Source organism: Ambystoma mexicanum, chromosome 3q (genome assembly GCF_040938575.1).
Source record: "Ambystoma mexicanum isolate Mex_15411 chromosome 3q, UKY_AmexF1_1, whole genome shotgun sequence".
Classification (NCBI taxonomy): Eukaryota; Metazoa; Chordata; class Amphibia; order Caudata; family Ambystomatidae; genus Ambystoma; species Ambystoma mexicanum.
Genome location: NC_090926.1, coordinates 224975921 through 224999605, shown reverse-complemented (window position 1 = coordinate 224999605; position 23685 = coordinate 224975921). Strand labels below are relative to the sequence as shown.

At 40.6% G+C, this 23685-nt stretch overlaps 1 protein-coding gene and 1 long non-coding RNA gene across 4 annotated transcripts in view; one reads left to right on the top strand and one right to left on the bottom strand.

Annotated features, from left to right (window-relative positions):
- Positions 1-23685, bottom strand: part of LOC138582354 (probable E3 ubiquitin-protein ligase DTX3) — a 213894-nt gene that overhangs the window by 43737 nt on the left and 146472 nt on the right. The window lies entirely within an intron of this gene.
- LOC138582355 (uncharacterized) overlaps positions 1-23685 on the top strand; it is a 233634-nt gene that overhangs the window by 100913 nt on the left and 109036 nt on the right. Inside the window, exon 2 of the long non-coding RNA XR_011305013.1 lies at positions 5709-5750. This is a non-coding gene — a long non-coding RNA (uncharacterized lncRNA). The remainder of the gene's footprint in view (positions 1-5708; positions 5751-23685) is intronic.

Sequence of the window (23685 nt, the reverse complement as noted above, 5' to 3'; positions counted from 1 at the left end):
ATTTTCGAGGCGGTTAAAGAAAGGCTTTGCAAATACATTGTATAATGTTGGGGAGACGCAGGGGCCTTCAGGGACTCCGCATGTGACGGGAGTGGGAAGTGCTGTGGATGATGGGGAGAAGACCCTTGTGTTGCGGCTGGATTGGAATGATTCGATCCAGTTGATTGCATTGTTTGAGAAGTGGGCTGCCCGAGCTAGATGTTGGCACAGGATGTTGGTTTACTAGGTCAAACTTACTCACTAGTTGTACGAGTATTATGGATTTTTATAAGAAAGACTACCTAGTGGAACAAAATCACATGGGGTTCGTTAGAGTGATCAATTTTGGAACCATGTATCCTGTGCAAGGTCAATCGTCGTCACATCATCGGCTTTCTATGTTTGGAAAGAGGCACTGAATACTATGATTTTAGGATTTCAGTGAGGTGATTTGTTTGAAAAAATGTAATATGACAATTATATAAAGGTACGTACCGCTTTTTAATATGGTGAAATATTTTATATAATGAAATGGGAAAATTGAATAAATGTATGTGGTGATATGTTTTAAACAAGGAAATATGACAAGTGTATAAATGTGATAATTGTGTATGTAATATGAAAAATTATAGAAATGTATGAATTGTAAATTGCTTTAATGAGATATGTTCTTAAGGTTTTGTTTAACCATTGCACACACAAAAATAAAAAAATAATAATGCTGCTCTCCTTACTCCAAATGTTTCTGCCAACACCCTTTAATGCTCCCTCTTCCCTCCTGCAGATGTTACTCCTAACCTGCTCCTAGTTCTGTGCCTCCCCTCTCTTTGTGTCACCTCTAACCTCCTCACTACTCATTCTTCCTTCAGCTACGTCATTCCTCCGATGTTCCCCCACCACCTCCTTACCACCGCCTTCCTCCCCTCTGGTCACCTCTCTTCAGCCTTCTAACTTGAATACTTTACCTCTCCGTCCAGCAGCCTCCCTCCTTTTGATGTTCTTACACACCACCTCTTTACTCCTCTTCTGCCCATATCCTCCAGCATTCCAATATTTTTTTCACTCTCTCACTCACTCTCATCGATAACCTGTTCTGTGTTTTTTCCCTCTTTGGGAGTCCGCAGCCTTTGCTTTTTGCTCAGTGTACCTTTCACAGATGGGAAATATTCATTTGCATATCAGTCATTTGTCCCGCCCACATGGGCAGTCCAGCACCGGAATGCTATGGCAATTCTCTTCTGAACAAGAGTAGCTATAGCAACCCCATACGCGTGTTTCAGCCTTGTTGGGCCTCATCAGTGAGGTGGAACTGTGCCTCTCTAAGAACAGTGAGCAGGGGGTCCACATCTGGGTTCTGGGTGTGGACGGGACAAAGACCAATATGCAAATGGTATTTCCTATCTGTGAAAGGTACAGTGAGCAAAAAACAATGGCTGAGGACTCTCAAAGTGGGAAAAAACCACAGAACAGGTTAAATGTTCATCAATGAACTTAGAGGCTTCCTCCGAGATAGTGAAAAAGAAGACCCCATCCGAGTATTCGATCCGGTACATCATGGAGTATTTAACACCTAGATCTCAGAGCCGTTTCTTAGCGGCTAAGAAGGTCTTCCGTTCCTGTTGAATAGCAACAGATAAATCCAGGTATAGATGAATCCTGGCGGAGCCGAGTAGTAGTTCACCTTTGACCCTGGCTGCATGCAGCAAAACGTCTCTATCATGGTAATTTAGCACTCTGGCTATGATGGGGCGAGGGGGAGCACCAGGTCTGGGCTTCGCGGCCAGTGAACGGTGGGCCTGCTCAATCACAAATTGTGGGGAAAGCTTCAGGGGATCAAGTAAAGAGAGAGGTATTCGCTCCATGTAACCCTCCATAGGACCATCTAATTTCTCCTCAGGTACACCAATAATACGCAAGTTGTTACGCCTGGATCTTGACTCCAGATCATCATCCTTATTAGTGACTGCCTGGACCTGCCTGGACAGTGAAGCCACCTCAGATGGAAGTGTCGTGATACAGTCTTCCACAAGGCCGACCCTGGACTTCACCTCCGCCACTTTGATTGAGCCGATTGTCCCGTCCATATCATCCAGGTTTGTGTATAGTGTAGTAAACCCTTCACGCATATACTACATCATTTTCTGGAGTTCTGTATGTTCAGTGTATGTTGCGGGGGGGGCCTCGGCCTCCGGCTGGGTCTCGCTAGGTTTAGGTCTTGACTTCCCAAACATATTAATAGAGCTCTGTTTCTTGTTGGCTCACTTAGTCATGACGGTACCAGGCTGTATATGTGGTCAGGGTAGGACACTGTGACGTGAGATCGTGGCAAAAAGTGTAGAAATCAGAGGTGACTGGACCCACACCGTGCTATTCGCAGCAAGAGCACTCGTCTACAGGACAGATCAGTTCTGTAGGTCCAGGGTTCAGAGCCAACAGGGCAGGCGCAGAGGAATCCAATAAGTATGGTTGTGGAACGGTTTATCCGATGGCAGGGAGGGTTGCACTGATTCCGCTCACAGAACTTGTGGCCAGGCTTGGAGGCCAATCACTTAATCACTTCAACAGGTGACACACACCACTTTCTTGGTAATGGAGAGGGCTATCGAGTCTGTGACAGCGTCAAATCCTCTGTGACTTATGTTACCTGTTTATGTTTGATGATATAGTAGAGGTTAAAGTTGGAAGATATTACTCGTAGAGCGGACCCCCAACCCATGGACCAAACTGTGTCCCGTAGATGTAATCCGGGGGTGTTGTAATCGTGGTAGGGATTCAGGGGCGACCGGCCACCAGTCTGATAATCTGTGTCAAGCTGTCTTGTCTGAGCTCCCAAGCAAGGTTTTTATTGGGTACCCCGTTTAAGGGGTGGTGGGTTGTAGCTTCCCACATAATCTAGGTCATGTGTCACGTACGCAGTTCTTATAGCAGTATCTCCTAACCTCCTATCCAGTTCAGTTCCCAAAGGCTGCAGTGGCCCCAATTCGTGAGCATAGCATGTGTATCCACTACAGCATGTGGTGTTGAGCCCTGTATTAAGTGTCTTTTGGAGGGGAGCGTGCATGATGAAGACTGTGGCCAGTAGAGTCTAGTGTCACCCAAGCGCCAAAGATATAGAGTCTTGGTTCACTTGCCACACTCTGCAAGAGCCAGGAGGGCCGCAGTCATCCGTAGGGATAGGTCTTCAATTATCCGGCACGATAGTTTGGTATATGTCATATTCGAACGAACTGTAGAGTGGCAATGATGCCAAGTCCAAGTGGGACTGTAGTGCCACACTCCTGTCAGTGCCATAATATAGAAAGGCTGTTTTAATGCTTCGGAGCAGCCCAAGGAGCACTCCTACAGCACAGGTCCTCGCAGTCCGTCGACCCAGAATGATCCAGCAAAGTCACGGCATACAGAGTCGCTGTTGTCCCGAAACATCAGTGGTGTGGGGGGTTGATCTCCCTCAGCGGGAGCAGATGCTCAGGGCTGCCACCACATCACTCTCCTTGTAGGAAGCGAATGGGTGGATGTCCGCCAATTGACTCTGTGTGAGTCCACCGGTCTGTTACAGCTGTCGGACAGCCGCTACAGTTGAGATGACCTGTATAGTGCGTACCTCTCAGCCGGATGAGCCTGGGTACACGGGTCGTGTATTTCCAACACCGGGTGTAGGGGCTGCGACTCCAGTCTCACGATCAAGCCATATTCACCCTGTCCGTATCCTCCAGACCGGTAACCTGGCCAGGCACAACTCCAACAGCCCCCAGCCGGGCCGTTCCGTGTGTAACCATGGTGCTCAAGAGGGGACAAGGGTAGGAGCAGCCGGAGATCTCAGCCGCAGATCTCCAGCCTGCATTATGCTGCCATCGGACCCGTCCCACGGGAGAGGGATGTCGGGAGGCTGCGTATTGTTCCCCCCCCTTTGTGGCCTCAGGGGCTGTGGCCCCTCGTCTGGGATGAGACCTCACTGCATGGAGTCTCTGCCAGTGTGTGTACGGTCTCAATTCCTCAGCTGCGCTGCCTCAAGAGTGTGCGAGAAGAAAGCAGACTCTGCTCAGGGTCTTTAGTAGTTGAAGTGTCAGCTTTTCAAGGCAAGAATTGGCACAAAACAGGGTAATATATTGTCGAAAAGGACGCCCGGAGCAGAGCTCCTCGTTTAGGGTGCCATCTCGCAGCTGTGCAACAGCGCCCCCAATCATGTTTTTTAACTAATCCTCACTTTCTGGGTCATTTATAGCTAACATTTTTGTTTCATAAGGTTTTAAAAATGTACATCTGCCTACAGGGTAACCAAGACTAATCCACTTAATATCTACATTTATTTTCCAATGAAGGGTTATTCCTGTTAATCTATCTGCAGCTTTGTATGTGTCACATTCACGGTATGAAAGAATTTTAACTCCTACGCTAATTAAACACGCTGAAAGTGACTTTTCATTTGTAATTTCCTCCCAAAGATCTAGTAGTTGACCCTTTTCTGCTTTACTTGTGTTTGATGTTATGTATCTCCTTACAGCCATAGAATTATCAGCAACAAATTGAATATCTATGTTTGCATTCCACAAACCTAAAATGAGAGAGCAGCAGTCATTCATGTTAATGCTTTTTAAATTTCTTTTTAATTCATGTGATCTTTTGGGAGTTTTATGTTTAACATGTCGCCTAATAGCTCAATAACATTCTAATGGGTTGCTTATAGCGTTTATGTAAATGTAATGTAAAATCCATTCCGTTTTATATTTATTAAGAAAAACGAAACAAGCGTTTAATACTTTTTAAAGTGCCATATTCGTAATTCCTACATAAATATACAAATTAACATTTTGTAAGCTCAACAAAAACGTACAATTATGCCAACTGTTGATAAATAGTCTTCGTGTAAGTTGATTTTTTTGCAAAAAGTCTGGAGTTCATTACTGCTTCAAAAGATTTGCAGAAAGAGGGAAAACATTTAATAACACATACTTCTAAAAAGCATGTTTACATGTTACCCGATAGTAAGGGGTGTAATATAATTTCATTAAATTGTACAAATATTTTTTATTGGTTTACAAACACGCATATTGTTTTTTTTAAATGAAACCAAAAGCATTTTAAGAACCATGTAATTAGAAATGTTCTTTAAAGTTTTTAACAAAAACACTTTGTAGGCATAGGCACCAGTTGGTGTGGTTTTGTAAAAAAGGTGCGTTTATATACTGAGTTTTACTAAATGCGTTTCAAATGCATTTAAACCTTTAAAGCAATTGGTTGTGTGGCACTGCATTTGAAGGTATGTAACGTTTGTTTTAAGTTTATTTAGAATATTTATGAATTCAAAATTGTTTTGTTAAAGTGTTTTGAATATGAAAAGTGAATGTTTATACATGTTTCATATTTGGTATTGCTTAATTTATTTTTATGCTGTATATGTTTTAATATTAATATGTTAAATTGCTAATGAAGTTTACTTATTTTTGCAATATAACATGTTTTATATAGCGTCATTTTTGAAAATATATATTTTTAATATTGCTGGTATCTAATTTTAATAAGTACTAACTTTGCTTATGTTCCTATGTTTTCTGCAGCATAAATAATAAGTGTCAATCATACTTTGTGCTGTATGCATTTCTAATATTACAGGATCTAATTTTATTTAGTACAAACGTTATGCTTGTATCTTTTGTACAGCATAAAAATACATTTTAGTAATATTATGTATTGTTTAATTAATGCTTAAACCTACCTTTTTTTGTTTTCAGCGTGTCCTGAAAATTAAGATAAGTAATGTGATATTATAATTGGTAAGTATTGAACTTTTTAATTTGTTTTAAACTTTCAATAGAAATCGAGTTCTGTTCATTTATATAAAATGTATGATTGTGTAGTTGTACATATTTTGAAAATCTTATTAACACAATTTTACATGTATTATATATGTAAGGAGTATGTTGCTTACCTGTAACTCCAGCATTGGTATCTCTCATGGATTCACATGCTCTGAATATTCCCTGCTGACAGGCTGGGCATCCTTGGTAACCTTAACATTATAGCGTATAATAAAGCTTTTTATGAGTATTATGCCCCAGGCAATGGGACCTAGAGTATCTAGCCCCACCCAGGAAGCCATCTTCAAAGTCTAACACCAGAGAGATGAGAGTTAGCGTATTATGGCCTTACTCCCTATGGGGTGGTTGGTGGGCACATGTGAATCCATGAAAGATACCAATGCTGAAGAGGAGGCGTTACAGGTAAGCAACATACTTCCCCAGCATTGGATTTTCATGGATTCACATGCTTTGAATAGAGTACACAGCAGTTCACGTTCTCAAATTGGAGGTTGTAAGGGAGAAAGGCATACCTTATTGAAACATGCGTTGTAGGAAGGTACTTTCTACCTGTGCCACTGCTTTCCCTTGTCCCTCCATGCAGTAGTGCTTCACAAATGTGTGCAGTACTGCCCAGGTTGCTGCACAGCAAATGTCTGACAGGGGACTCCCTACCCATAATGCCGCAGATTAACCCAATGCTTTGGTAGAATGCACTCAGATGGGTCCTTGCATGGGCCTATTGGCTTGCTTATGCGCTGTTGCGATTGTCGAGGAGACCCATCGTGCGATTCCTTGCTTGTTAATGGGTCGACCCTTGTTAGGGGCTCCAAAAGCTATAAACTGCTGCAAAATTCGCCAAGAATCTATAGTCCTGTGTATATAGGACTTCAATACTCTCTGAAGATCCAGCAAATGTAGTTACTGTTCTGCTGGAGTCAAGGGTCTCGCGAAGAGCACATGGTAGCGTTACTTCTGACTGTAGGTGGAATTATGATAGTACTTTAGGGATGAAGGTAGGATTTGGTTTCAGGATGACATGTTTTGTCTCAAAACGTAGGTACAGTGGTTTGATAGATAAGGCATGTATCTCAGATACTTGCTGGAAATGACGTGACCGCCACCAGGAATGCGGTCTTCCACGGCACATTTTATGTCTGTAGAAACCATTGGTTCAAAAAGGTGATTTCATTAGTGCTGCTAGGACCACATTCATGGTCAACTGCAGAGGAACTTTCTTTTGTGGCGGATAAGTGCGGAAAAAGACCTCATGAAATGTTTTACTATGCAAGCTCACAACAGGGTCAATATTTTCTCTTTTCTGTTGCATCTAGAAATTGCCAAGTGCACTTTAATGGATGCGTGTGATAAGCCATCTTTAGTTAACTTAAGCAAATATGGCAGGGGATCATGAGAATGGGTCTCACTGCTGCTCAGTGCACCACCTACAGAAGCAATCCCACTTATATCCATATGATTTGTTTGTGGATTCTGCTCTGGCTGCTTTCAGAATGTACCTGCATTCTCGCAAGAGTGGGTCTTGGTCAAATTCACAGAAGTCAGGAGCCAGGCCTTTAAATTGAGAATGACTATGCATTTGTACATCGTGATCATTTGCAGGACTTTGAGCATCACAGGAATTGGAGGGAGCGCATATGCAAACATCCCGTCCCACGATATTTCAAACGCATCTCCCAGCAATTGATTGTGTGGGTATCTGCTGGCGAACTGGGGACATTTCTTTTTCTCCTGTGTGGCGAATAGGTTAATGGGCCCTGTTCTCCATTTAGAGAAGATCTCTTGAGATTTTTGTCCACCAGTTGCCACTCAGAATTGCCGGCTCTTCTGAGCTGGTCTGCATCTTTGTTCTGTTTTCCCGAAATGCTTGGAGCTGCATGCCATTCTTGATTGCCCAGTGCCATAATTATTGTGCTTCCATTCAGTGTTCTGGACCTTGTGCCCCCTTGTTTCCAAACACAATATATGATGGCTGTCATGTCTGACTGCCTTATGTTTGAGTATTTGTTGGAATGAGCGGAGAGCCCGGGACAAAGCTTTCAATTCTAGGACATTGTTATGGAGCTTGGTCTCTTGGGTACTCCAGTGTCCCTTTACTGATAGGTGATTGGTGTGCGCGCCACACCCTGCGAGTGATGCATCTGTGACCAACGTTTCTTGGAAAGGTAGTTCTTTGAATGGCATCCCTTTTGTGATGCGAGCAACATTGCCCACCATCGCAATTCGCATGCCAGTAGAGATGTTGCCGTCAGTTTGTCATTCCAAGATCCATTTGTTTGAGACTCTTGGTCCACCAGAAACTCTTGTAGCGGTCTCACATGTAACCTGCAATGCTGAATTAGAGGTATGCATGAGGACACGGTCCTGAGTAGCTGGATGCATGTCTGGACAGTCATGTTGTTGCCTGGACAAAATCTGTTCAAGAGAAGAGATATTGGCTGCATTCTTTGCTGGGAGGGCTGAACCCTACCCTTGGTGGTGTTGAATTGAAAGTGTTTGATGGCCTTAAGCATGACTTGTCTGAGTTTATGGCAAAGGCGAGGTGTGAGAGTGCACAACACGTGTTGTATGGCATTATTTGTTTCGGCATATAATGGGGCCCGTATCAACCAGTCACAGAGGTAGGAGTATACGTGGTACCTTTCCCTTCTTTGAGAAGGGGCTACTGGGGCTAGGCACTTGGTGAATGTACTGGGGGCTGAGTGTAATCCACACGGTAGTACCTTGAACTGATAATGGCTGGTTCCTACAATACACCTTATGAACTTCCTGTGTACCTTCCAAATAGGGATGTGACATTATGCATCTTTGAGGTCTGACAGTGCCAGGAAGTCGGTTGTATACGAATTGATCGTTTTACAACTGCTCGAATGACAATTGACCGAATTGTGAAGGTCAATTGTACCATATATGTGGGGGGAAACCCCCCACAACCCCCCCACCCAACGCCAAACCCCCCAAAACCCATATATATATATATATATATATATATATATATATATATATATATATATTCGGTCAATTCGAACAATTGTAAACGACCAATTTGGGTAATACCAGGAAGTCACCTTCCCTTACCGACTTTATGACGTTGGTTAAGGTAACCATCTTGAAGTTTTTCTTTTTGAGATATTTGTTTAGACCTCTTAGGTATACAATTGGTCTCCATGATTGGTCTGGTGTTCGGACCACGAAGAACCTGGAATATGTTACCTTGTTCCTTTGACTTTTTAGAACTTTTTCGATTCTGTGTTTTATAAGTAGCGTTTCCACCACGCTTCTCAGTATTTGTGGTTGATGTTGTAACTGTGGTGGCTTTGGAGGTGGTCTTTCACTCAACTCTAGTATATGCCCTTCCTTCTGATGTCTATGACGCACATGTCTGTGGTGATTTGCTTCCATTGTGGCAGATGGTATTGCAGGATGCCTCCCACTTGTAGATGTTTTATTGTGGGGGCTCGGCAGCGTTGGGTTTCAGACTTTGTGTCTGTTTCTTGAGGCAGTTGCTGCCTGATGTCTCCTTGGGGCTGTTTTGTAGTCCTTCTGTTTGTATGGATAGGACCTTCTGTACCCTCGATAGTAGGTCTGACAATAGGAAGACCCTCTTTGGTAAGACTTGCCTCCTCTGCTCATGGTTGCTGAGCGCCCAGAGGCTCCTTGCAATGAACAAAAGTGTGTTGCACTGTTAGCGTTGTTAAGGATCTCGCTGTATCCGTGTCCAATGTCTTCTATATCAACAGCAATACTGATGGTATGCTTAGATGGCTCTTCTTCCTCCTGCAGGATTTCCATGGCTTGTTTGCGCTTTTCCTCTGGGCAGATGCTCCAATAGTGATGCCATTCTTTTCCACATCTCGCGGTTATGTCTGGTGATTATTGCCAGGGAATTTGCTCCTTTAACTGTAGTGGCCCCTGTGGCCAAAATCTTCTTTCAAAACGCATCATGGTTTCTGCTGTCATTTTCCAGCAGGATGGCGCATTTCTGGCCTTGTGTGTTGGACTTTCTCCCTACTGCCGGTGAGACAACAGACTCAGGAGTAGGCTGGGATGTCAGGCACTTTGGGGACACATCTGAAGCGCTGAACTTCTTTTCTAGTCGCTCTTTCAAGGCCGGTTCTGAGAACGTTATTTTATTAGTAGCAATCTTCCTTCCCATACATGGTCCAAAATGGGAGTGGACATTACCGTTTTCCTTTGCTTATGCATTAAATCAAAAAGGAAACCGTCCTTTTGTTAAAAGGGTACTAGACCAAATTCTTTGCATGCTTTCTGCACAATGGCGTAAAATTCACTTATTTCATATGGTGGCGACTGTCGGGCAGACTCCTCGGGTACAGGCTCAAGTCCTGTATCTGTGTCATCCTGTCGTGGAGAGTGGGTAGCAGTACTGTCTGTTTCGCTATTATCATCCTCATCAGTGGTTGATAAATGCAGTTCTCCTTCCTCGTGCTCGCGATATGGCAAGTGCGTTGGTGTCGAAGAAGAGTGACATGCTCCTATTGGACTTCTCGACCCATTTCTCTGCAGAGGCATCATTGGCCTGCTAGGTGATCGTCTCAGGGGCGATCTAGTAAATCTGGAGGGAGCATCATTGGCGTGACTGCTTCCCCCTCCTTTGTGTGTCTTCTCCTTTTGTGGGATTTAAAGGAATCCCAGAAGGACCTGGTATCTCTCCACATACCTCTTGTTGGTTTTGTATTGTTGGCAGCCTCCTATCTAGTTGTTGGACTACAGCCTGTAGTCTGGATAATATCTGAAGAGACAATAACGATTGTGGGTTTATGATCAGCTTGGTAGGCTGGGATAAGAGTGGCTGAACTGGGAGGCCTGGATCTGTGGGTACTGGCGAGTGCCTTAATACTGCTGACCTCAAATGGTGCTTGCAGTGGAGATTGCGGGTTTCAGTACAGTTCTTAGTCAGAGAAGTGAGGTGAATACATTTGTTCGAACTAAGTCAATATGATGTTCTAATATTTGTTCAGGCAGTATTGAAGAAACTGTTTACAAGGATGGTTCCCTGCTTGCAGATTTGGCGGTCTGACTATCCACCACTGCTTGAGCTGTATTTTTATTACTATAGGTCTTTCTTTTATGGAGATATTGATTTCTAGTGGGCATTCGGCTTTCCCTCTTTCTGCAACATCTTGTGTGTTTGAAAAAGTCTTCTGTGGTTGTTTCCCACTGGATTTAGGTACTTTCTGGTGCACTGTCGATGATTGCGTTGATTTGACTCCTCCAGCATCTTTTTGTTGTTCTTTACAGGCTTCTGCTTAGTGTCCGTCCACGAGGACATTGTCAGAATCTTTTTTGTTGTACTAGCTGTGGTCATTGAGTAGGAAATTCCTGTTGGGGATTTTATTGGCGTAGGCGATATGCCATGCACTGTCAATGCAGTTGTTGTCGTCGATGTTCCTGTCGTTGTGGGCTTGTTTGTTGTTGAGGGGATCTTTGTTGACAGGGGTGCCAACTACGAGGGTTTTGGTGCTGACTGTCATCGTCAACATCACAATGGGTTTCACTGTCGACGGGGTAGTAGTCACCGACAGCAACGATGCCATTGATGAGGGTCTGCGCCACTGTTTGAGGATTTAGGTTTGATCTTCGATGAAGCCTCAGACACCGTAGAACCTGGCTCTCCCTTCAACGACACATGTTTCGTCAGTGGCGGTATTGCCGACCGGGCTGTCATCGGCGAACAGTGCAATTTAACTAATTTTTTGCCCTTTGCTATTTAGAAAGGGATTGTAATCTTTTTTCTGACCTGGCCCTCTTAGGGGGTGAGGTTGATCATCCTTGCAGTCCACCACACTTCTAGAGGTTTCAGCCTCTGAAGGGGGTTATTTACTCTCATTTAAATTTAAAGTTGAGATATGTCAATCATACACATATTGGGTTAAATATGAAAGTAAATTTTGGAAAAAATCACTCATGCTTCCAAACTCTGAGTCTATTTCGATCATTAGACATGAATTAGGTCTTACATCTCTCTACGCTACATATAAATGGAAGGTTTGTCTATTATATAGAAAATGCATTATGAAGAACAGTACTAATGGGTTACTTAATATCATACTTAGCTATCTGCTGTTATCAGATGAAAACTTTCCAAAGAAATGGCGTGCATGTGCTCAAAAAGTTTTGACAGGAGCAGATGTCTCTGAAATCTTGCTTATCGAAAATCCCAATAAAGCCAAAACTAAATTATGGGAATCCGATTGGATTAAAACCCGAGACGCTTGCATGAAAATAATGAAATTCAGGTTGAATCCTTTTGCTTTAAAAGCACAAGGCCACATAGAAAATTATCTAAAACAATCCCCGAATCCTAGACATCGCACTGATTTCATGCGAACATTTGGCCCACGAGAGAGAGATTGTTTAGATGGAAGAAGACATCTGCTCAAGCTTGTCGATTCTGTAATCAACAGGTAGAAATGATGAAACATCTGGTGGTAGAATGTGTTGGTCTCTTAGCATCAAAAATCATTTACTTTAAGCATTTGTTTAACAAGACTGTGATCATGCATGATGAATTATGGACAATATTATTTGGAGGACATTCAAAACAAATAAGGCATGCGCTTTTGAATTATCTAAACTCATTGAAAATCAAGTTACCAGACAATAATGATGATCAAGAAAAAGAGATGTGATAAATCTATGATTATCATGTTGATTTATGTTGAGAGTGATCTATGTACCAATTGTGTAAAAACTGAAGGAATTTTATCATGAAACATTGTTTGTAAAATTGAATGTAATTTATTTTTATATATCTTTCCTTTTAAATCTGTAACGATATGTTGAAAGGTCAGGTTTTTACTGATCAAAACAACAATAAATAAAAAAAAAAAGAAGGGGGTTATTTACTCTCATTTAAGACTAATCTTCTCTTTCTGTCTAAGAGTTCTAGAGTTCTAGTAGCGCAAACCTTGCATTCTTCTTGAATATGGTTAGGGTAAATGCAGTTTATGCATTCAGCATGTCTATCCATCTCATACACATTTTTAATGCCACATGTTTGACATACCTTGAAAAGGGCTATCTGTTTTTCCTCCATCTCCCTTTACAAATGTCACTTCTCTGTTGAAAGATGATGATTTCTGAAGAAAAGTAGTTTTCTTGAAATATTTTCCAACCATGTCAACTTTCTCTCAGGAGAAATGGTTCAGAGGCCATGTGCGGTTAGAATCTGAAGATGGCCTCCTGGCTGGGGCTAGATATACAACGTACCATTGGCTGGGGCAGAATACACCCAAAAGGATAAGGACGGGCTAGTAAAGTGAGCCTAAGAAGCTTTATGATACGCTATAATACTAAGGTTACCGAGGATTAAAGCAGTTATTTATTTCATATTTGTACAAATATCTGAATTTAATCAGCTAATTATTATTAAAAAATGACAGCCAACATTTAAAGCGTTTGTTACTTTTGCAGTTACAAAACATATATTTGTAAGGAAATACTTCTATATTGTAATTTATTTCCATACAGTTACAAAAGTTCAAAAGGTATGATGGAACATGAAATTGTTGGGCAGGCTGTGCTTGCATTGAACAAGGTCATTTAAATAGCTATCTGTGTTACACAAATGTCAATTTAATTAGCAGGCCTACAGAACTCTATCTCCACAGGACTTCCTCGACCCTATTTTATCTGTTCACTGCAAGTTCAAAGAGGCTACTGGGAGATGGTGCAGCTGTAATCGTCTCCTCCGCTATTAAAATTGTCAAAGGCCTGGTGGGAGTGCTAGGCAAGAAATGTTCTCACTTTTTCAAATAACTGAAAACCAGAATTAATCGAAATTATACTTTTACGAAGCTAACTATATCCTGCCTTCCAAAGACCAGTATGTGTTAAGTTTCTTTTTTTTTTCCTTTCTTTTTTTTAATTAAAAAAGGTAGTCCTGCAATTCCCTTGCCCAAAGTGTTTGCATAATGCATAATTACAGTATTGCTACTGCAAAATCCTGCATTGTCTCAATGTTTTCAATAAAGTTTAAGTTAGTGTATCTAAATCTCATGGTGTAAACTATTTCACCATTGATGCGTGAACAGTTTTGGAAATATACGTCATCACACGGCCAAATGCTTTTGATGGCAAACCTAGTTCTGTGGCCTGCTGGTTACATACACCTGTGCGCCTAGTGCTCAACCCATGACCTGATGATCTGATCCCAAACTCCTTGACATTCTAAATACCCTGCTGCTGTATACAATTTCACCTGAAAGTGAGTTGGCTGCAAAACTACAATATTGCTCCTAGTTTGCCCAGTTCTCTGCCTACTACACCGTCCACTATGCTTAGTTGCTTACTTTCTTTCCTCTTACAAAATGAATATGCAAAGCTAACTAGAAGTTCACGCAAATTAGTGATCAATAGTTCCATCCAGTCTGTACATTTACAGATCTACTGCAATACCATACACTGTAGTTGGCCTGCCGCGATTACTTTGCTCTACGATGATTGCATTATATATTAGCTACTCTGGGAGAGAGCTGGACATCGTGAGGTTGGGAATGCAAGCAGAATTTGCAAGCAGCTGCCCACCTTTCATGCCAGGACCCTATGCTGTGCCCAGTCTCTACCCTATCCTTGGAGGAGGTGCCCCATGCCAAGGCTCCACTGGAGTGCCACACATTGACCTCCTTCCCACTGACCTGCACACTATCCTGCCCCCACTAAGGTCCTGGAAATACTTATTTCCAATTGTGGACCTATGGGTAATTTCTTTTTAGGGGAACCAAGAATTGCGCAAAGCCTGGTTCGCTTAAAATGAAAAAAAAATCAAAGCATAAGACCCCAGATGGCAGTTCTGAGTACTAAAAGTGATTAAATATTGCTTTCATGGATGCGCATGGCTAGAATGCTGCGCTTGCGCTTACCTGACTCGGCTTGAGGACCGTTAGCGGCCCTGCCCTCCCAGTGAAGTTGACTATTACCCTGCCTGTCACAAAGCCATACTACGTACTTGCCCTAATGCTAGGACTTTCCTCTAAAAATGTGAACCTTTTGGTTTTATGAAAAATCTGTACTTCTCCTTACACAGCTAATGATGGGTCAAGCATACAATATAAATGGCACTACTTTGTGCAACAGTGACTGCACCCATCTGCACAAAGTGTTGCACTGAACAAAACAAAATCAGTGCCTTTATCATATCTATTTGTGTGCATTCATGTACCTAACCTTTTTCAGATACTCCTCTCACTGATGTCCCACTTCAGCAGTAGACACAAATGCTGTATTGATGCTAATGTGATGTGGGTACAAATAACTTGTAGTGACATGTAAAATATGAGTACAAAATTGCTAATCAAATAAGTTTGTTTGCTAATCAAGAACATTTTAATTAGCAAATTCAGCAAAACAATGTTTGAAAACTAATGTATGCCTTGTAGTTAACTTGCCAAAAATAAATGGACATTTTTAAAGTTGCTATAATAAAATAACCATAGTTATGTTTTCAAATACAAAATTCATAATAATACAAGTCCAAAATTAATGGTATTACTAAATGATTTCATCGAAGTGTTTACTATTGTTAGAAGGCATAGTTGCAAATATAAATGGCATGTTTGGGCATGGTTAAGAGCATAAACGGTGCGTACCTTTGTTGTGAAACAATTGCTAATTATTTCTGTTTGTTCATTAGGGATTACTGTAGCAACATAGGTGTAGTTTACATTACGCATGCGTAGTTAGTTATTGTTGGTACATGTGTATAGGAACAAATAAGTGCTGTGTGTTGATTCCGTTTTTATCTCGTTAAAATAAAATGTATAGACGTACTATTGAAAAAAATATTATGTGTATGGATTAATTGTAGTTGCATACATTTGCTTAAATTAAAATGGTACTATATTTTTAAAGATAGTGGAGTGTCTAATTAAACGTATCCGTAACATGGGGGTATTTTACATTACAAATGCGCTTGTTGTTTCCACGTCCCTATACATTATGCTTGCAGTAGGATTATGTTCGAATTTTAGATTACAAATGCCCTTTTAATTAATGTTGGCACATGCGTATGGGGATTGGTGCTTTGACATTACAGTAGACGTGCATCATTTTTGTATGGGAGATTTGGTGTACTTGATGTTACACATGCGTTCATAAGTATTTTAACCTACATTTGGGGATTGCTGGCAGTGCAGTTTATGTAAAATTGAGCAATAGGTAGGTTTTTAAAAATAGGTGGTATGTATACATTTGTGCATCTGTTTGTGAAATAGATTATATATATATATATATATATTTCTTTTTTTAAAACATTTTTTTTTTAATGTAAACCACAATCAACTTGATTATTGGGGATTCCTGGATTTTCTGGCTTCAACATTATGTAACACGAGTACCGACTCTCCTACCATCACAGAATGAGAATGTTCCATGACTTGGATATTGCAGTGCCAAATGGGAAGAAATAGTGGGAAAAAACATATTCATTATCATGACAGTGGACAAATACCTGATGTACTTTTGGTACACATGGAAAGAAATAACTTATGGTACAGGAGAGGAACAGAATGTCATCAAATGGAAAGTGACTTATTATGTTTAGTATGTTTATTTCCAAGGACTAAAACCGTGTTTTAATGCTTGGCTGCATGTACAATTTGGATGCGTGGAAGTGCTAACCACCGTAAAATTACTTGTGCTAGCATAACTGTAAATAGATGTGTATCAACATTTTGGTTGAACATGGCCCACATTGTTTATTTCCATCCCCTGCACACTTTCACTAGCTCAAATAGAGCCCAATTATTAATATGACTTAGATACACCAAATATGTGTGTACATACTTTGCAATACTTATTATTTAGTTTAAAGCACAAAAAACATTTTAGTATTCAATGAAGAACCTCCACACATAAATTGTAGGTATTTCCAGTTTCTTTAATTTTCAATAATTCATAGTTGGCCCAACGCGTTTTGAGAAGTTCATCTCTTCTTCAGGGGCATATTGAACAAAATGTATCACATCTAAAGGGAAATTTCAACAAAACATGTAATTATCTATATGGTAATATATATTCAAAGTCAATCATAATTCAATATATTGTATTCACATGCATTCTCATCAGGAAAGAACCCAATGTACTGCTGGCTTAGGTAAATATCATTAAAGTAAACATATTCACTCAGTTATTCAACCATAAAGTTGTTCGGTCTATTCTATCCTAGACAATCAGGTGTGTCCAACAATCAATATACCAAATGCAAAGTTTCAAGTAGTAGATATTCTATATATTTTTTTTAAAAAAGGCATTCCAGGGTCTGACCGCCAAATGGCGGTGTAATAGATGCATTCAAGTGGGAGATATCATTGTCATTGTCGGTAGTTGACAAGAGAAAGAGTGGTTCATTCATAAATGGAGGGCTATTAATCAATGATTATTCATGTTGAGAGATATGAGGCGGGATGTATCTTTACAAAAGAATATTAGTCTCAAAAGGTTTTTGTGCTTACCCTTATGGTAAGGAAAGTAGTCACCGTGAAGGTAGAATGGCAACAATCTCAACCCGGAGGATCCGGCAGAACACGAGATGCTGTGACTTCTCAGTTGTCTGGGTCGTACTCTTAATGTTTAAAATGTGTAGAAAAAGGCGTTAGAGCCCGATCGTGTAGTTTAAGGAAGCAAGGTAGTGCAGAGGAGGATCTGCTTACCTTCTCAGTCCGGCAAGAAAGGAGAAATGGCGTGTCCGTTCCCGTGCTCGTAGTAAGAGTACCGAGCGGCACACTGAAGTAATGGCGCTTGACTATGACGTCACCGCGCAGTGGCGTCAGGTGACATCCTATTGTAAACAAAAAATCGGGAAGAGTAGTGTACGTTAGTGGCGAGTGCAACAAAACATACGAAGGTAGAAAATGTATTAAGAATGTATGGAAGTGATCAAGTTCTGAAAGGTAGGTAAGACGTCAGAGCAGACGGACGTCTTGGGATAGAAAGATCCCTTAGAAACATAAGAGCAGAGTTGGAATAGTTCTCGAGTGGTAATAGTGTTCATGGGTGTTCTTAAGAGTAGGTCTCAAATGGCATTACAGTAAGGTATATGTCAAACAACAGTAGAAAAAACATACTAGTGGTTCTGGGAAATGTCGTTGTGTAGGTACAAATGTTTCACCTGTACAAATGTTTAGAAAAAACATACTTGTAGTCCTTTGCAACGGTAGTGCTTAAAGCAGGTGTATTCCTTTAAAAGTCCATTCGGGCTCACACTTTCTGATTCAACTCGCCTGTTTTGAGGCTTACAGTCTACATCACCCTGATATTTCATGGAAACCTTTGTATATATGTACAATATGCATGGGTACATATATCATTATATACAATGTGCTACATTGAGCGTCTGTCTCAATGATGGGAGACTTACACTCTAATGGGTAACCGGTTCACCTTTGTTACATTGGAAACTTGGTATCATTCGTTTTTTTTTTAAATTACTTACATAAGTGTATATTGGACTAAATTTGGTTAGTACATTGGGTATTTCACAAGAATGGACCTAAGTAAAAGTCTTCGTTTAAGCCTAATGGAGTCATGGCATCCAATTTATGGATCCAGAATAATTCTCTTTGTGCCAATCGTTTGGCTAAGTCTCCCCCTCTTGGGGCTGTTCGAAGCACCTCTAGTACAACCAGTCTCAATTGACATATATTATGTCCATTTTCTTTGAAGTGTCTGGCAACTGGGGATTTAATGTAGACCGTTCGTATATTGGATTTATGTGCCGTCCATCTCTCACGTGCTTTGTAGGTGGTCTTGCCCAGATAATATTTTCCACATGGACACTTTAATCCGTAGATCACATTTTTACTTTCACAAGTGGCAAAGCCCTTTAGCATTATTTTTTACCGCTATTAGGGTGTCTTATGTGGTCCCCCTTGATGAGGTTGGAGCAGTGTTGGCAGTTGAGGCAGGCATGTGTTCCCATCTTCTGTTTTCTGAATGTGGTTTGTGTTGGTTTCTTCATTCTTTCTGCCCTAATTAGACTATCTTTAAAGTTTTTGCCCCTCTTATAGGCTAACATGGGCGGGTCGGGGAATAATCTGTTCAGATTTGGATCTGATTTTATAAGATCCCAGTTTTTGTTGATTATTCTCTTGATTTGGAAACTTTGGCTGGAGTATTTTAAGGTGTGAATGAGTCTCGTTGTGTTTTTCTTGGGTTTGTCCTGAAGTAAATCTTCTCTGGTTATAGCGTTAGTTCGTACTCCAGGTGTTCCAATTTCTAATGTAAAGGTGATGTTCTCATAGAAATTGGAACACCTGGAGTACATTTTCTAGACGTACAAGTTGAAAGAAGAGACACAGAATTTTACACGAGAATTTACAGAAAACCAACAGACGTCAATAGTGTCCTACACTTTGTCTTTCAGATGGAGTGGGTGAAAGCTACCAATCTACCCTTTTCTCAATTTCTTCGGTTGAACAAAATCACATCAGATCCTACAGAATTACTAACAGAACAAGAAATCATGAAAGACAGATTCAAGAAAAGAGGATTTCCAACGGAAATAATTGACAAAGCATTAGTACGAACTAACGCTATAACCAGAGAAGATTTACTTCAGGACAAACCCAAGAAAACACAACAAGACTCATTCACACCTTAAAATACTCCAGCCAAAGTTTCCAAATCAAGAGAATAATCAACAAAAACTGGGATCTGATAAAATCAGATCCACATCTGAACATATTATTCCCTGACCCGCCCATGTTAGCCTATAAGAGGGGCAAAAACTTTAAAGATAGTCTAATTAGGGCAGAAAGAATGAACAAACCAACCCAAACCACATTCAGAAAACAGAAGATGGGAACACATGCCTGCCTCAACTGCCAACACTGCTCCAACCTCATCAAGGGGGACCACATAAGACACCCTAATAGCGGTAAAAAAATAATGCTAAAGGACTTTGCCACTTGTGAAAGTAAAAATGTGATCTACGGATTAAAGTGTCCATGTGGAAAATATTATGTGGGCAAGACCACCCGCAAAGCACGTGAGAGATGGACGGAACATAAATCCAATATACGAACGGGCAACATTAAATCCCCAGTTGCCAGACACTTCAAAGAAAATGGACATAATATATATCAATTGAGACTGGTTGTACTAGAGGTGCTTCGAACAGCCCCAAGAGGGGGAGACTTAGCCAAACGATTGGCACAAAGAGAATTATTCTGGATACATAAATTGGATGCCATGACTCCACTAGGCTTAAACAAAGACTTTTACTTAGGTCCATTCTTGTGAAATACCCAATGTACTAACCAAATTTAGTCCAATATACACTTATGTAAGTTACTTCAGAAAAACCGAATGATACAAAGTTTCCAATGTGACAAAGGTGAACTGGTTACTCATTAGAGTGTAAGTCTCCCATCATTGAGACAGACGTTCAATGTAGCACATTGTATGTAATGATATATGTACCCATGCATATTGTACATATATACAAAGGTTTCCATGAAATATCAGGGTGATGTAGACTGCAAGCCTCAAAACAACAGGCGAGTTGAATCAAAGTGTGGCCCCGAATGGACTTTTAAAGGAATACACCTGCTTTAAGCACTACCGTTGCATAGGACTACAAGTATGTTTTTTCTAAACTTTTGTACAGGTGAAACATTTGTACCTACACAACCACATTTCCCAGAACCACTAGTATGTTTTTTTTACTGTTGTTTGACATCTACCTTACTGTAATGCCATTTGAGACCTACTCTTAGGAACACCCATGAACACTATTACCACTCGAGAACTATTCCAACTCTGCTCTTATGTTTCTAAGGGATCTTTCTATCCCAAGACGTCCGTCCGCTCTGACGTCTTACCTACCTTTCAGAACTTGATCACTTCCATACATTTTTAATACATTTTCTACCTTTGTATGTTTTGTTGCACTCGCCACTAACGTACACTACTCTTCCCGATTTTTTGTTTACAATAGTGACGTCACCTGACGCCACTGCACGATGACGTCATAGTCAAGCGCCATTACTTCAGTGTGCCGCCCGGTACTCTTACTATGAGCACGGGAGCGGACACGCCATTTCTCCTTTCTTGTCGGACTGAGAAGGTAAGCAGATCCTCCTCTGCACTACCTTGCTTTCTTAAACTACACGATCAGGCTCTAACGCCTTTTTCTACACATTTTAAACATTAAGAGTACAACCCAGACGACTGAGAAGTCACAGCATCTCGTGTTCTACCGGATCCTCCGGGTTGAGATTGTTGCCATTCTACCTTCACAGTGACTACTTTCCTTACCATAAGGGTAAGCACAAAAACCTTTTGAGACTAATATTCTTTTGTAAAGATACAGCCCGCCTCATATCTCTCAACATGAATAATCATTGATTAATAGCCCTCCATTTATGAATGAACCACTCTTTCTCTTGTCAACTACCGACAATGATATCTCCCACTTGAATGCCTCCATTACACCGCCATTTGGCGGTCAGACCCTTGAATGCCTTTTTTTTAAACATATATAGAATATCTACTTCTTGAAACTTTGCATTTGGTATATTGATTGTTGGACACACCTGATTGTCTAGAATAGAATAGACCGAACAACTTTATAGTTGAATAACTGAGTGAATATGTTTACTTTAATTATATTTACCTAAGCCAGCAGTACATTGGGTTCTTTCCTGATGAGAATGCATGTGAATACAAAATATTGAATTATGATTGACTTTGAATATATATTATCATATAGATAATTACATGTTTTGTTGAAATTTCCCTTTAGATGTGATACATTTTGTTCAATATGTCCCTGAAGAAGAGATGAACTTCTCAAAACGCGTTGGGCCAACTATGAATTATTGAAAATTAAAGAAACTGGAAATGCCTACAATTTATGTGTGGCGGTTCTTCATTGAATACTAAAATGTTTTTTGTGTTTTAAATAATAAGTATTGCAAAGTATGTACATACATATTTGGTGTATCAAAGTCATATTAATAGTTGGGCTCTATTTGAGCTAGTGAAAGTGTGCAGGGGACGGGAGTTCCTCTATTAGGAACTTACTTTGTTTTCGTATATTTTACAACCAACATAAAATAACAATGCAAGCATTTTTTTCACGTTGGAGTATATTTAACAAATGACGGCAGTAGTTTATGTTTAAGAATTATTATTGAAGGTCTACGTAATGTATTGCAGTAATGGGCTGCTCTTGTTTTGTATGTTGGAATGTATACCCCACCTTTACTTATGGTCATTGTGTTTGTAATACATTTTGCTGGTTTAGTGCGTGTTTGAATTTGTGTGCAGTGGGCTGATGTGCACATGTTGCGTTTACAATAATGCCTACATTTTGGTTCTTCATGTATTGCAGTGATGGACTGCTGTGTTTGCTTTATCGTAAGTTGTAATGTAATGAGTGGTGGATGTGCGTAGTGAGTTTGTAGTTGGGCTGTACTTTGTACCGTGTACACAGTTGGGGTTCGGTTTTATGGTTGGCGTGTACTTTGTTTTATCCATGCATATGGTTGTGTGTTTACTGTGTAGTAGTGTGTGCATATGGCGGGTATGTACTTTGTTTTATAGTTGGTGTGTGCGTATGGTTGGCATTTCAGTTTATACATTGATCATGTTTTATATTTCGACTGTGTGCATATGGTTGGCGTGCTAGTTTAAACGTCCATCGTATTTTTGTTGTTACAAAAACATTATTATTACGCATGCAGCATATACAGATAACTCTTAAAATGTTATAATCTCTCAAAATTGCCTAGTTAGATTTTCAAAGCTATTTTTCAGTACACTAATTCTATTTATATGAAGAGAGGGTGAGAGAGTGGTAAAATGAGAATACAAATGCACATGGTGGCTAGGCACAGGAACATCTCTAGGGATTTTTGGATCTAGGCACAGAATCTCTGATTGCACCATGGGGCCCCTCCCAGGGTCGGGATGAAGGGCATTTGCCCCTTTTGCCCTCCCATAAAGACATCTCTTTAAGGGGCAATGGACCTCACAATGAGGTCTGCTTTGCAGGAGAAATCGGCAGGAATGCATCATTAATTCCGTTCCGCCGAGCTAACAGATTGGCGGTAGGGGGCACAGACCTTCCTGCAGCTTTTCTGCTGGAGGTAAATCCGACCCCTCTACTGCCAGTTTTCAGCAGAATTACTGCGGCGGAACTACAGCCTGTGGCAGTTCTGCCAAAAACTCCATGGACTGAAAAAATTGGATTTTCCACTGCCATGCCACCACTTGTAATCCCGTGGTAAACCCATGGGACCAAATGGTGGTAGCGGTAATTGATTTTGGCAGCAGGTCAGCAGGAAGACTGCTGAACTACCCCCAAACTCGTAATGAGGGCCGATGGCTGGTGGGCTCACCGAAAGACAGGACAAAATCCTTAGTCACACTCCCATCATCTCAATCACAACACATCAGTGATTTACTGCTCTAATGGTATATCAAATCAAGTTGTATTATGGGAGTAAGTGGATGTGGATTGTGCTTGTTTTTTAAATTTTTGTGGGGAGGAGAACTACTCTAAATCTTGACTCCTTTCTTCCCCTCTTTTTTCTTATCGTGGTCTGTTATTTTAAATGCTGATATATGTCGAGTATTTTTTTATTTTTTATTTTATTTGCATATGGTTTTAAAAAAAGATTTACAAAATTATATATATTTCATATATTTACAACAATATTCAACAGTTATCAATTCATACACAGACAAGATTAAAATCCATTACTAGTTAAAAACAATACATAAAAGGATGTATAGTATGCAGAGTATTATTGCCATTTTATTTTACACCTGGTTCCACTCTGCAATTTTGTCACTATATGATATTTAAATGTACATAAAATATAGAAAAAAGGGGGAAGCATGAGAACACAATGGCCCCTTAGTC